Consider the following 14705-nt stretch of genomic DNA (forward strand, 5'->3'; position numbering starts at 1 on the left):
GCCTTGTAGATGGTGGACAGGCTTTGGTGGGATAGGAGGTGAGTTACCCGCCGTGGATTCCTAGTTTTTGAACTGCCCTGGTAGCCACAGTATTAATGTGGCTAGTCACGTTCAGTTTCCGATCAATGGTAACCCCCAGGATGCTGATTGTGGGGTTTCAGCGATGGTAACATCATTGAATGTCATGGGGCGATGGTTAGATCCCCTCTTGTAGGAGATGTCATTGCTTGGCACTTGTGTGGCGTAAATGTAACTTGCCACTGGTCAGTCCAAGCCTGGAGATTGTCCAGGTCTTGCTGTATTTGAACATGGACCTTGAGGAGTCACGAATGGTGTTGAACATTGTGCTGTCACCTGCAAACATCCCCACTTCTGACTTTATGATGTAAGGCAGGTCATCGATGAAGCAGCTAAAGACGGTTGGGCCCAGGCCATTATTCTGAGGAAAATCTGCAGTGATGTCTTGTTGAGATGATTGACCTCCAACCACCACAAACATCTTCCTTTGTGCCAGTATGACTCCAATCAGTTGAGAGTTTCCCCCCTGATTCCCATTGACTCCAGTTTAGCTAGGGCTCCTTGATGCCATACTCGGTCAAATGCTGCCTTGATATGAAGGGCAGTCACTCTCACCTCACCTCTGGCATTCAGCTCTTTTGCCCATGTTTGAACCAAGGCTGTAATGAGGTCAGGGGTTGAGTGACCCTGGCAGAATTAAAACTGAGCATCCGCGAGCAGGTTATTGTAAGTGAGTAAGTGCTGCTTGATAGCACTGTTGATGACTCCTTCCATTACTTTGCTGATGATGGAGAGTAGACTGATAGGGTGATAATTGGCTGGGTTGGATTTGTCCTAACTCATGTGTTCAGGACACACCTGGGCAATTTTCCACATTGCCAGGTAGATGCCAGTGTTGTAGCTGTACTGGAACAGCTTGGCTAGGGGTGCAGTAAGTTCTGGAACACAAATCTTCAGTACTATTGCCAGGACCCATAGCCTTTGCAGTATCCAGTGCCTTCAGCCGTTTCTTGATATCACGTGGAGTGAATCGTATTGGCTGAAGACTGACATTGTGATGCTGAGGACCTCCGGAGGAGACCGAGATGGATCATCCACTCGGCATTTCTAGCTGAAGATTATTGTGAATGCCTCAGCCTTGTCTTTTGCACATACATGTTGGGCTCCTCCATCATGGAGGATGGGGATATTTGTGGAGCCTCCTCCTCCAGTGAGTTGTTTAGTTATCCACCACCATTCATGGCTGGATGTGGCAGGACTACAGAGCTTAGTTCTGATGGGTTCATTGTGGAATCGCTTAGCTCTGTCTATTACTTGCTGTTTATGTTGTTTTGCATACAAGTAGTCCTGTGTTGTAGCTTCACCAGGTCAACACCTCATTTTACAGTGTGCCTGATGTTGCTCCTGGCATGCTCTCCCGCACTCTTTATTGAACCAGAGTTGAAGCCCGGCTTGGTGGTAATGGTAGAGTGGGGAATATGCCAGGCCGTGAGGTTACAGATTATGGTTGAATATAATTCTGCTGCTGATGGCCCACAGCGCCTCATGGATACCCAGTCTGGAGTTGCTCGATCTGTTTGAAGTCTATCCCATTTAGTATGGTGGTGGTGCCACACAACACAATGGACTGTATCCTCAATGTCAAGACAGTGACATGGTCACTGCCATGGACAGATGCATCTGCAGCAGGCAGACTGGCGAGGATGAGGTCAAGGATATTTTTCCCCTCTTGTTGGTTCCCTCACCACCTGCTGCAGTCCCAGTCTAGCAGTTATGTCCTTTAGGGCTCGGCCAGCTCGGTCAGTGGTGGTGCTAGCGAGCCACTCTTGGTGATGGACATTGAAGTCCCCCACCCAGAGCATACTCTGCACCCATGCCACCCTCAGAACATACAGTGCAGAAGGAGGCCATTCGGCCCATTGAGTCTGCACCGGCCCACTTAAGCCCTCACTTCCACCCTGTCCCCGTAACCCAATAACCCCTCCCCACCTTTTTGGACACTAAGGGCAACTTAGCATGGCCAATCCACCTAACCTGCACATCTTTGGACTGTGGGAGGAAACCGGAGCACCCGGAGGAAACCCACGCAGACACGGGGAGAACGAGCAGACTCCGCACTGACAATGGCCCAGCAGGGAATCGAACCTGGGACCCTGGCGCTGTGAATCCACAGTTCTAGCCACTTGTGCTGCCAATCTGGGAATGTCCTGCTAGTGATAGTGGTGTCTGGGACATTGTCTGTGAGATATGATTCCATGAGTATCACTATATCAGGCTGTTGCTTAACTGGTCTGTGAGACAGCTCTCCCAACTGTGGCACAAGCCCCCAGATGTTAGTAAGGATGACTTTGCAGATCGGCAGGGCTGGGTTTGCCGTTGTCGCTTCCGATGCCTGGTTCAATGCCCGGTAGTCTGTAAGGTTTCATTCCTTAAAATGTAGAAAAAAAGTTCTTATCCCTACACAAAAAAGCAATGCACACAGGGATCATTCAATCTACGAATATATTTTCCAAAAGGTTATTGTTTTGGGGCTTCTTCACTGGTTATGACTGTGGCCCATGTTAGGATTCCAGTTGATGTTCTAATTGGGGGTGAAGAGCTCAGAATGGAATCCTGGCTCAAAAGACCATGGGCGGGATTCTCCACTCCCGCGCCGATGTGCCCACGCCGTCGTGAACGCCGTCGAGGGTCATGACGGCGCGAAACGGCCCCTATCCCGATCGATTCAGGCCCCGACAATGGGCTAGGATCGGGGCCGCATCATCTACACACGCCAGGCCTTGTCGCCGCATAAAGGCGGCGCCGCATAGATGACGTCACCTGCGCATGCATGGTTGCCGTCCTCTCTGAGTTCGCCCCAGAAGAAGATGGCGGATGGATCTTGCGGGGCCGCAGAAGGAAGGAGGTCGTCCTTCAGAAAGGACGGCCCGACGATCGGTGGGCACCGATCGCGGGCCATGCCACATTTGAGGCACATTTGCAGGACCCCCCACCCCCCCAGCGTTCCCGCGCTGTTCCCGACGACAGCGACCAGGTGTGGACGGCGCCAGGGGGAACCCGCCGTTTTGGCCTGGTCGCTCGGCCCATCAGGGCCTGAGAATAGCAGGGGTGCCGGAGAATCGCCATTTTGGGTGTCTCCGGCGATTCTCCGGCCTGCGGCCCGTGGAACTCGACAGGGCCGTTCCCGCCACTTGGGAGAATCGCGGGAGGGCGTCGGACCGGCGTCCCGGGAAATTTTGGCACCCCAGGCGATACTCCCACCGGCGCGGGAGTGGAGAATCACGCCCCACAAGTTTATTTTATTTTTCCAAATAAAGTGGGAGGACCAGAGTCACAGGATCACTGATTAGTTTTAGCAACAAGGAAAAAATATTATGAAAAATTGGATCTCCTCCCCCCCCCCCCCCCCCACTTAGTTTAACAATTATACACAGGTTTTAGGATTAACACAGATTACAAAGTACATCTTAAACTACCATGTTCTCATTCACACTAAGTCACTTTTAAACACACAAGATGACTGTGGGCAAATACAGTCTCCACTCTGAACCCCAAGTTAACGTTTGTGGATGTCTCCTTGGAATCCCCCCCAAATGATCGGCATGTGTGCGTTTACAAACTTTACTTCCAAAAACAAACTTTAAAATCTTCTCCCATAATAATACTTTCCCTTAACAGTTTTCATTCTGAAATCCAGTCCAGGCTTTACAAATGACTCTCTAAATCCAAGCTTCCATGACGCGTTTAACAGTGAATCCAGTCCAGGATTTATCACCACCCTTTTTAGATTTCCTTTGCCTTCACTGTTTTTACACAAACCCTGAGATTCAGCCACTGATTTCTAGTGTTCCAGTCCCGGTCCACAGGCTGCAGTAAAATCTCACAAACCTGAAAATCACTTCAGATATCTTTCTGGTGTCTTCTTCGCTGTCTGGTTTTACTGAACAGTGCTCTGTTCTCGTGCCTTTAACTTCAGACTTCTTTGAAACTTCTCTTGATTTCTCTAGTTTCCTTAATTAGCTGGTCTTCAGATCTCTGCAATTGTTTTCTTCACGATTACTCCATGGTATGGCTTTCCTTCCAGAAAAGCTGAGTGAGATGTTCCCTCTCTAGTCTTCTAGAACGCCTTGATCCACTGCAATTCGCATACCGCTGCAACCGGTCCACATCAGACGCCATTTCCCTGGCCTTACACTCATCCCTAGAGATCTCGAAAACAAGGACTCCTACATCAGACTCCTATTTATTGACTACAGCTCCGCCTTCAACACCATAATCCCAGCCAAGCTCATATCAAAGCTCCAAAACCTAGGACTTGGCTCCCCACTCTGCAACTGGATATTCGATTTTCTGACCAACAGACCACAATCAGTAAGAATGAACAACAACAGCTCCTCCGCAATAGTCCTCAACACCGGGGCCCCGCAAGGCTGCGTACTTAGCCCCCTACTCTACTCCCTGTACACACACGACAGTGTGGCAAAACTTGGTTCCAACTCCATCTAAAAGTTTGCTGACGATACGACCATAGTGGGCCGGATCTCGAATAACGACGAGTCCGAATACAGGTGGGAGATAGAGAACCTAGTGGAGTGGTGTAGCGACAACAATCTCTCCCTCAATGCCAGCAAAACTAAAGAGCTGGTCATTGACTTCAGGAAGCAAAGTACTGTACACATCCCTGTCAGCATCAAGGGGGCCGAGGTGGAGATGGTTAGCAGTTTCAAATTCCTAGGGGTGCACATCGCCAAAAATCTGTCCTGGTCCACCCACGTCGACGCTACCACCAAGAAAGCACAACAGCGCCTATACTTCCTCAGGAAACTAAGGAAATTCGGCATGTCCACATTAACCCTTACCAACTTTTACAGATGCACCACAGAAAGCATCCTATCGGGCTGCATCACAGCCTGGTATGGCAACTGCTCGGCCCAGGACCGCAAGAAACTTCAGAGAGTCGTGAACACCATCCATTGACTCCATCTATACCTCCCGCTGCCTGGGGAAAGCAGGCAGCATAATCAATGATCCCACCCACCCGGCTTACTCACTCTTCCAACTTCTTCCATCGGGCAGGAGATACAGAAGTCTGAGAAGACACACGAACAGACTCAAAATCAACTTCTTCCTCACTGTCACCAGACTCCTAAATGACCCTCTTATGGACTGACCTCATTAACACTACACCCTGTATGCTTCATCCGATGCCAGTGCTTATGTAGTTACATTGTATATGTTGTGTTGCCCTATTATGTATTTTCTTTTATTCCCTTTTCTTCCCATGTACTTAATGATCTGTTGAGCTGCTCGCAGAAAAATACTTTTCACTGTACCTCGGTACACGTGACAATAAACAAATCCAATCCAATAAAACAGCTGCTTCAAGCAGAGCTACTCTAACTGCCTTCTCTCTCACTACCTATCTCCAATTGCAATCAATTTAACAAAGCTAAAACTTAAAAGCTTCTCTACCTTAGAAGGCCTCAGTTGCTAAGCAACACCCACATACCTCTGCTGGCCTATTTCATCTTCATACTATAACCCTCTCCAAACACAATAGGAACCCAGTTGGCACTTAACCAGCCCCCACACATGGCTTTGTCCAACATGATTCTAACTTTACGTTTTACCCTGCCAGTCACCAAATCATTAAATTAAACTTACTTAAAGGTACACCTTATTTCTATGGTTTACAAATACATATCTAATTCCCTAAAAACTACCTGTTTTTCCTTGAACCTAACATTTAAAAAAAATATTTGATTTTATTTTTTATTTTTTTAAAAACAAGTTATTTTCAGAAAATCCGCCCAAATGAGTGAGGTCATAATACTGGTATGACACATTTAATATTTATTTATCTTGATATACAAGTGCTTCAAAAACGTAAAAATGTTGTGACCTTGTACCTATCAAGTTACATTACAGAAAATATTTTTTACAAACTTACAGTCTCGTATTTAGCTCAATTTAATTTTATCCTCACAATTTTTGGGTGCTCAAACTAAAGACCATTATAACACACTTCAATTTCTGCATTCAATTAATTGTTCCCCCAAAATGAGTACCACCATATATTATTTTCTCACAATGAATTTTATCACATGGGTTAAACGTAAAACGATGGTCGAGCCAGTCTTTCAATTAAAATTATTACCTCCTGAACCTTGCAGGGTTGCAGTAATACTGGGAGTTATGTAGCCTGCCAGCAAGTAAGCTTTAAGAGAGTATACCAGGCACAAAATCCAATCACGTGCAGAACAAAAATCCAGAGTTCCTCAGTGTAGCCTGAACTGGTTGACCTTTGATACTCGTGTGACTGTGCTCCCAAGCAAGTTAATGTGTAACATGCCCAAAGGTCTCAAATTCTGAAGTGCAACACACAGACAAGGCAATTGGGATTGAAGCTGGCCTCAGGCAGGTGAAAGGGAAGAGCAAGAGAATTTCAATATAACAAACAATTAATGAACTGCAGTGTTCAAGATGGCAGCCCACCGCCACCTCAAGGGCAATTAGGAAGGGGCAATAAATGCTGGCCTAGCCAGTGCAGGGTACCTCCCATGAATGAGTAGTTTAAAATATACCATGCATCTCAAAAAAAAGGGTGAGTAACGCAAGAACGAGTCTTCTTAGAAAATTAACTACAGTCAACATTCTTAAAGTTAGCTGCAAACAAATAACTTTGTGGAGTTTGTTATCTTAAACAGCTGGAATCCACTGGAAGAGTATTGCACTTGCAATATTAGCCAGGATTCGGTCATAATAGCTTCTGAGTTTTAACCACAAACCAAGTGAAAATTTCGGAGTCCTTGCAAATGTACATTTATGAAGCGAACATTTTCTTTGCACGCTCCCATGCTTTGCAGGCCCATAGTCCGAGTCAAGCTAAAGCAGCAGCCAAAACACATTCAACTTTATAATTTACAAATTTGATTGAGCATGTTGCAGTTTGACTGTCCATTGGTATCTATTTCTACAAATAGCCGCCACTGGAGGGCTTGTTTGCTTTGTAGCCTTCAAACGCCTTAACTGTTAAGGGAAGATGATCATAGCACAAACCGAGAATAAGGAAAGTGGAAATCCCCTGTATGAAGCAGAATTTGTTGCAGGTCACGATTCAATCCCCTAACTTCTGCAGTTTTGTCCATATGAAAGAAATGTGACAATGCCCATCTTCACTACTGAATGTTCAGTGTAAATGCCACAAGAAAAAAAAAGGTACATATGGAAATAATATCAGGAAAAGACAGATTAGTCCATGGAACCTGTACTAAGGTGCAATCGTCACACAATTACGAACATCTATACAATCTCTGGAACATATTAAAGAAGGTGATGTTCTGCGCAAGTTGTCTCCAACCTCTAAAAGGTCTTCAATTAAGTTTTAGGAGGTGGTGCACTTCACACTTAGCTTTTATGTGTTGTTACATTATCCATATTCAAGAACCTGGTCAGCTTACTTCTGAATACTTAGTGAATTTGCACTCATCGTATGTATCAGAACTTTGATCCATGCAACCCTGTATTGGTGCATATTGTTACATTCGTCTCTTCTCGACAAAAACGCACCATACACCAGAACTGGTGTAATAATGAAGGTTCTGTCATGATATCCACATTAACATATCATGGTGCAATCACGCACACACACTGATGGACAGGTAGATGGACCAACCAACACACACACACATCACAGCCAATCATCAGTGAGAGCACACGCACTATAAAACAGGGAACACCACAGTTCCCGCTCATTCTGCCAGAAGATAGTTCAGAGCACAGAGCTCACAGCGTGCCACTCAGACATACACCATGTGCTGAGTGCCTCACAAAGATAATGCTAGGGCTGGGTCCACAGGTTAGCTGGTGAAGTACGAACCACAGCCAGAAGTTAATAGTTATTATCGTACAGAATAATAAAACAGAGTTGTACCATCTACAACCGTGTTGGTTCGTTTGTGTATCGGAACACCCAACACGACATGATACCAGGTCTGGAAACTCGCCAGCGACTGAGACCTACCTGCACCTCTTCAGAGATCCGCCATCCTGTGCCATGGACACCATCAGCCCGCCGCAGCCGCTCCAAATCGCTGGAAATCTCAGCGTCAACTGGAAGCTGTTTAAACAGCGCTTCCAGCTCTTCCTAGAAGCCACAGACAGGGAGAATGCATCGGACACCAGGAAGATCGCCCTCCCCCTCTCCACGGCAGGGCAACACGCCATCCACATCTACAACTCCCTGACATTCGCGGAAGGCGAGGACAAGACGAAGTACAAGACAGTCCTTCTAAAATTTGAGGAACACTTCAGTGTGGAAGTTAATGAGAGCTTCGAGAGGTACCTCTTCCAGCAGCGCCTGCAGGGTAAGGATGAGCCTTTTCAATCTTATTTGACACACCTCCGTATCCTCGCGCAGTCATGCGGCTATTAGGCCACCTCCGACTCCATTATTCCGGATCAGATAGTTTTTGGGGTCACCTCAGACACCCTACGCCAGCAGCTCCTCAAAATAAAATGCCTCACCCTAGCCACCGTCATCGAAACCTGCATCCTCCACGAAAACGCGACCAGCCGGTACTCCCAATTCCAGGCGGCCAAATCAGCACGGCAGGGGTCCTACGAGGCCGAGCGGGTCCAGTCGATAGAGTTCCTCACGGCCCGCGGCCCGGACGAGGGCGGCCATTTTGTGCGCTTTTCGAGGGCTCACGCGCTTGTACGCACCAAAAGAGGGGATGGCGACGCAGAGGGACGTGATGCGTAGGCACGCTCTATGCAGGAATGCACGTGCATGCGCGGAGGCGCAACGAACGCCATGACGTCACGACGTGCGGCAACAGTGGATCCGCACACTTAAAGCGGCAATGTCCAGCCAAAACGCGACAATGCCTCCGCTGCGGCAGGATGGGCCACTACGCTGCCCGCTGTCGAGCAGCTCAACCTGCCAACTCTCTGCAATTCCGCCAGCCTCGCAGGGACGTGCGGGCCATTCAGCCCCCATACACCGAGTCATACCCTGACGACGTGTAGACCGGTGATACCGACGACCGGGAACCCTTCCGCGTTGCGGTAATAGACAGGAATCGGATGTCCCCAAGTAGGACGAACCAGCCGATTCCAGTGCACAGCATTAATCCGGGCGATGAATGGTGTGCCACCCTAACGGTCAACCCGAATTCATCGCCCACCTAATAGACTGAACTTATGAGCCTGTTTGCACATTGGACTCTCTAACTTGTTGTGCAATAATGTTAACCTGTTTCTTTCTTGTTGTTCCAGGAGTTCTCTTTTGATATTTGATGATTGCACTTTTTTTGTTTGTGGTACAACCTCGTTGCTCTGTTGCACCCGACACCTTCCTATGTATACAGTTTAGCCTCATGTACATGTTGTAAATATTGCACACACATACTCAGATGCACTCAGTACACACCAATATTTATTACCATGTAGGCACATATCTTTGTGAAAAGGGGGGATGTCATGATATCCATATTAACATATCATGGTGCAATCACACACACACTGATGGACAGGTAGATGGACCAACCAACACACACACAACATCGCAGCCAATCACCAGTGAGAGCACACGCACTATTAAACAGGGAACACCACAGATCCCGCTCATTCTACCAGGAGATAGCTCAGAGCACAGAGCTCACAGCATGCCACTCAGACATACACCATGTGCTGAGTGCCTCACAAAGATAATGCTAGGGCTGGGTCCACAGGTTAGCTGGTGAAGTACGAACCACGGCCAGAAGTTAATAGTTATTATTGTACAGAATAATAAAACAGAGTTGTACCATCCACAACCGTGTTGGTTCGTTTGTGTATCGGAACACCCAACACATCAGGTTCATTATTTGAAGCTGAGAATATATGCAGATAAGAGTTAACCGGGAGATTATGTACACATCTTACTCCTACTTTCTGACCGAATACAAGTCATGGGAGTGATCCATCCTGTCGAGGTGTGTAACGACAAGCATTTTTAAATATACTTCCTTAAAGGTATATACCCATAAAATCACAACATATACATGGAGTGTTACCTCTATCCAAGTCCATAGAGTTATATTTATCAATATTAAAATAATCTGCAGAGGCCTAATCTCTCGTCACACCTATCATTGCATTATACTTGCCAAAGGTTCCCCTTGAGTCTTCAACCAGATAATTGACAAAGGTGAACAGTGTCCCATCCAGAGGACAGGAAGGAAAATGTCAACAAGAATAATTTGTAAAATTATTTCACTTTAGAAATGGACCCTGACATGCCTGACTATCATGTCTCATACCAGAGAAATTTCTAGCCTTCAGGAAACCAGCAGGGGACCTAGTTATCTTTAAAGATGCGTAATGCTGTAGAAAATCAAATTCTAAAGAAATGCACCAACACCCTTCTCATTTCTATGGCAGAGCTCCAGCCAATGCCGTTGGTATATCTACAAGGGCAAAACTGACCCTGACTCCTCCATTAAAACTCTCAAGATTCTAGACCTGGAAAAAAACATCCTTTGTCCAACACCCAGGAGAAGTGGAAGGTATTGCTAGAACCTGCATTATTGCCATGGCAATCAACCATTTTACCACCGAACAGGTAGCAGCAGAAAGAGCTCTGCCTATGTAAATTGTCTGGCCCTCATATGCATTGTGTGCTATTAGAATTCCTGGAACTCCTGTCTGTGTCTTTAAGACTTATTTATCTCCTCTACGTGCCTTCTTCCATTGGAGGTCCTTGCTTCTGGAAAAGCAGATCACCTTACAAACCTCTGAAGGAATACAGATTGGATTTTTGATGCTGGACTCGCATGAAACCATCTCTCTTATTTTTACTGTGGTCTTTCCCTGTACCTCTTTCTTTTGCTTATGCCTCTTTTATAGTCTGAATGCAAAAGGGGCAGATGTTGCAACAAAAAAAAAAAACATCCTGCATTTTGAGTGTAAAATAAGTCAATCCTCTTATTTTACCTGATCTCGATTTTACCATGGGATTATTAATAGAGGATCAGATCACTCCAAACTGAAAGGTTGGAGAAAATATACCACCACTTATGAAGGACAAAAATCAAAATCACCTTTCTGTTTCTGGATGTGATCAGGGCAGTTTAAATGAATCCTCCTCCTGTCCGTAACAACTGCAACGGCTGCAACAACAATTCCTGTGGGATTCCACTAGTGACTAGCTTGCACCCAGCACTACTACCACCATTAATAACTATCCTCAGTCTAGGAGGATGGAAGTAGTTACTTACACAAGCCAAAATTTGTCTTGTGACAAATAGGGCTCCAATTTATTTCCTAACCTTTTGTGCCAATAGTATTTTGAAAATCACCAACCCAGCATCTGACATTCCTAAACAACAGGCAGGAAATAGAACCTTCTTTGCCAGAAGTCATGCTGAAGTTCCCCAATCACCCTTTCTCCAACAATCTAGTTGTATAGGACATCATCAATACACTTTCCGAGCAAATATCAAATACGCGGCTTTGTTATTTCCGTAATACGAATTATTTTTCTTTAATATAAATTCTGCACAGCTTCACAGAGATCTGATAACGTCAAGAGGAAATGGCTCACAAAACACAGCCCCGGTCTCTTTTCACACTTTCAGGTGAATGGAGTCGGGGCCGGCAACACAATCTGCTTTCAAAATCATTTCTTCTGACCAAGATTATATAATCACTTTGAAATTCTCAATTTTAGCCCAAACTCCATGAAGTGCTATTCGGAATTCAGCATCATTTTAATAATGAAGACTGAAACAAAGTAGCAACTTGAAACCTTATCCGCGAAGGCCACCAGGATCTACCCTGACGCACCTTTCACATTACTGTATTCGATCCCCAGTGGTTTCCAGACTCCGAATACTTAAAGACCTTGCTATTAGCACGTTAATTCACGACCCTCTTCGCCAATCCTTCCCACTACTGACAGCAGCCTTCAGTGGAATTTGCTAATAAATTAACATTTTAGTTTATAGCATAGCCTTAACTTAGGAATCGCGGAGTTAGATCTGAAGAATATCCTCAGTGCTACTTCACCAGTACCCAGTTAGCAACAGTTCTGCAGCAACTCGCAAGACGGAAGCATCTTTAAAATGTCCACCCATTTAAACAAAAGGTGGTCAAAGGAAATGGAACAGTTTGGGTAGGCAGCAGCTCCAATACTGACTGCAGTCTCCATGCAAACTTCACAATCAGCAGAAAATAGGGAGCAGAGCACGATGAAACTTTGCCCTCCTATGTCTTGACTGTAGGGTGCAATTAACTTTTGGCTCCAATTCTAGCTTCTGATTTTTGCAGGAATTTTTACTGCATGTGATAATATGCAATATTTTTTAATATTGGGATAAGGGATTAACAGTTAGGTTTAAAGACCGGAGAAACTGGTGTTGTTATGCTTAGAGTGCAGAAGGTAAAGATGAGATTTAGTGGAGTTGTTTAAAATGATAAACTATTGCAGAGTCTTTAAAGAGAAATTATGTGGAGATGCCGCCGCTGGACTGGGGTGGGCACAGTAAGAAGTCTTACAACACCAGGTTGAAGTCCAACAGGTTTGTTTGGAATCACTAGCTTTCGGAGTGCAGCTCCTTCACCAGGTGAGTCACCTACGCTCTGAAAGCTAGTGATTCCAAACAAACCTTGTTGGACTTCAACCTGGTGTTGCAAGACTTCTTCTTTGAAGAAAAAAGCCTTCCAGCAGCAAAAAGGTCCGTAACAAATGGACACAGACTGGTGTCAGGGGTGACGTGAGGGAAGGTTTCCTTTATACACCAAGTTGCCGTGATCGCGAATGTACCATTTTTATAAAAAGTGGTGCAAGTAAACTCAGTAGGAATTTTCATCAGAGAATTAGATGAATGCTGGAGGACATTTTTCAAAAAACAGGAGGCGAGTAGAACTAAATGGATAGGTTTTTCAACGAGCCACCAGAGGGACAATGGACCAAATGGTCTCCTGTGCTTCTAGCAGTGGTCAAACAGAATCAAACCTTTAAAACAGCTGCTCTCCACCAATCCAGATTATACCAATGGTTATTGCTGTCATCCACTTTGCAGTGTCCTTTTGTTTTGAAATAATCAACAGCCTTCCATCTACTGCCAAGACCATGCTGTGGGTAAAAGACAAGCAGAGTGGGACAGGAAGGGACAAATAATTTGACGGTCATAGTGTAGTAGCAAAAGGTTCACGCAAAGCATGGTTGTAAAATAAAAATAACGAAAGGCTCTTTATCTAAATGCATGAAGCATCTGTAATAAGAAAGATGATCGATTGGCAGAAAAAGAGAAGCAGTTTAGATCTCATCACAATTGCAGAGCCATGGGCCGGAATTTTCAACGGGCACGAGAAACGGGATGGAAGCCGCTGATGCTCGGGCGGCTTCCTCCGCTGTTGTTTCAGGCACTTCTAAAAAGTGAAGTTTATAGAAGCCATTTTTAAAAGGGTGCCCTGATTTTAAAAAGTAAAAAATAGAGCCCCCCCCCACCCCTGGAATCCTCTCGGAGCAGCACCCCTCCCATGGACACAGAACGGTGCCCGGGCATGATTCTCTTCACCCTTGGGGGGTTGTACTCACCTGTGCACCTGCAGAAGGTTCTATTCACCAGGTGCAAGTCATGGGTGACCTAGCAGTTTCACCCCCACCGCCAATCCCTTCCCCCGAAAATGGGACAGAAACCATCACCCCCCCCCCCCCCAACCCTATCTTTACAAGGTGACCAAGGTTGGTAATCCAGGGTACAAAATATTTTTAAATGACAGAAAAGGGGGAGGAGTGGCCCTTATAATGAAGTATGACGCAAGGACGTTAGTGAGAAAGGATCTTGCCTCAAGGTGATCAGGAAGGAAAGTAGATGAGGAATAACAAGAAAATGTTGGTTGCTGGAATTTATAAGCCCCCAGCAGTGGTTATACCATTGGACAGAGCATTACACAAGAAATCGTTGACATTTATAACAAAGGCAATGTAATAAACGTGGAGGACTTTAATCCTCATATAAAATGGACCAATTAACTTGGCAAAGATAGAATGGAATAAAAACAGAAAATGCTGGAAAAATTCCACTGGGAAAGAGTGATCATAATACAACTAAATTCCATGCTACGGTTGAAAGTGACATATTCCAATCACTTACAAGAATCTAATTTACACTATGTCACCTAGGCATGTAGAGAGAGATAGCAACGGATTATTGAATAGTTAGGCTAAAAATGTATGGCAAGGAATGCACACTGGTAAACATTTAAAGGAAAGAATTCAGAAAGTTTGAAGTATATTCCATTAAAATAAAATCAGCATGAAAGATCCATCAATGGATTACTAAACAAACTACGGCTAGTATTAGATTAAGAGAACGTTGCAAAAAAATAGTAGAAATATGAGGAGGATTGGGAGTGCTTTAGAAGCAAGCAACCAAACAATTGATATAGATATAGAGGGAAAAATGGAAGATGAAAGCAAACTAGCCAGGAATAGAAGTTTTTTTAAGTGTATAGATATACTGAAGGAGTCCTCTCGAGCAGGAGAGGCAACAAAACCAATACTTCAGCATTCCGATCTCTGCTTGATGTGGATGTATATCTTTCAGCATATGGATGCTGAGTTGTGGAGGGGAGTCATGAACAATGTGTGGAGCAGCTTGTTGTCCAGCATCCCTCTGGTTTGACTTTGTGGCTGA

At 45.3% G+C, this 14705-nt stretch overlaps 1 protein-coding gene across 7 annotated transcripts in view; it reads right to left on the reverse strand.

The window, feature by feature from the left end:
- Positions 1 to 14705, reverse strand: part of LOC140389625 (plastin-1-like) — a 194578-nt gene that overhangs the window by 114042 nt on the left and 65831 nt on the right. The window contains exon 1 of one of the 7 annotated variants that reach the window (XM_072473909.1): positions 12076 to 12154. The exons of 5 other annotated variants lie outside the window; for them this stretch is intronic. The gene's annotated coding sequence lies outside the window, so the exon portion shown is untranslated. Of the gene's footprint in view, positions 1 to 6175; positions 6195 to 12075; positions 12155 to 14705 lie in introns of those variants that run through there. One more of the 7 variants, XM_072473908.1, reaches the window with a different exon arrangement.

The sequence above is a fragment of the Scyliorhinus torazame genome, chromosome 14, assembly GCF_047496885.1.
Source record: "Scyliorhinus torazame isolate Kashiwa2021f chromosome 14, sScyTor2.1, whole genome shotgun sequence".
Classification (NCBI taxonomy): domain Eukaryota; kingdom Metazoa; phylum Chordata; class Chondrichthyes; order Carcharhiniformes; family Scyliorhinidae; genus Scyliorhinus; species Scyliorhinus torazame.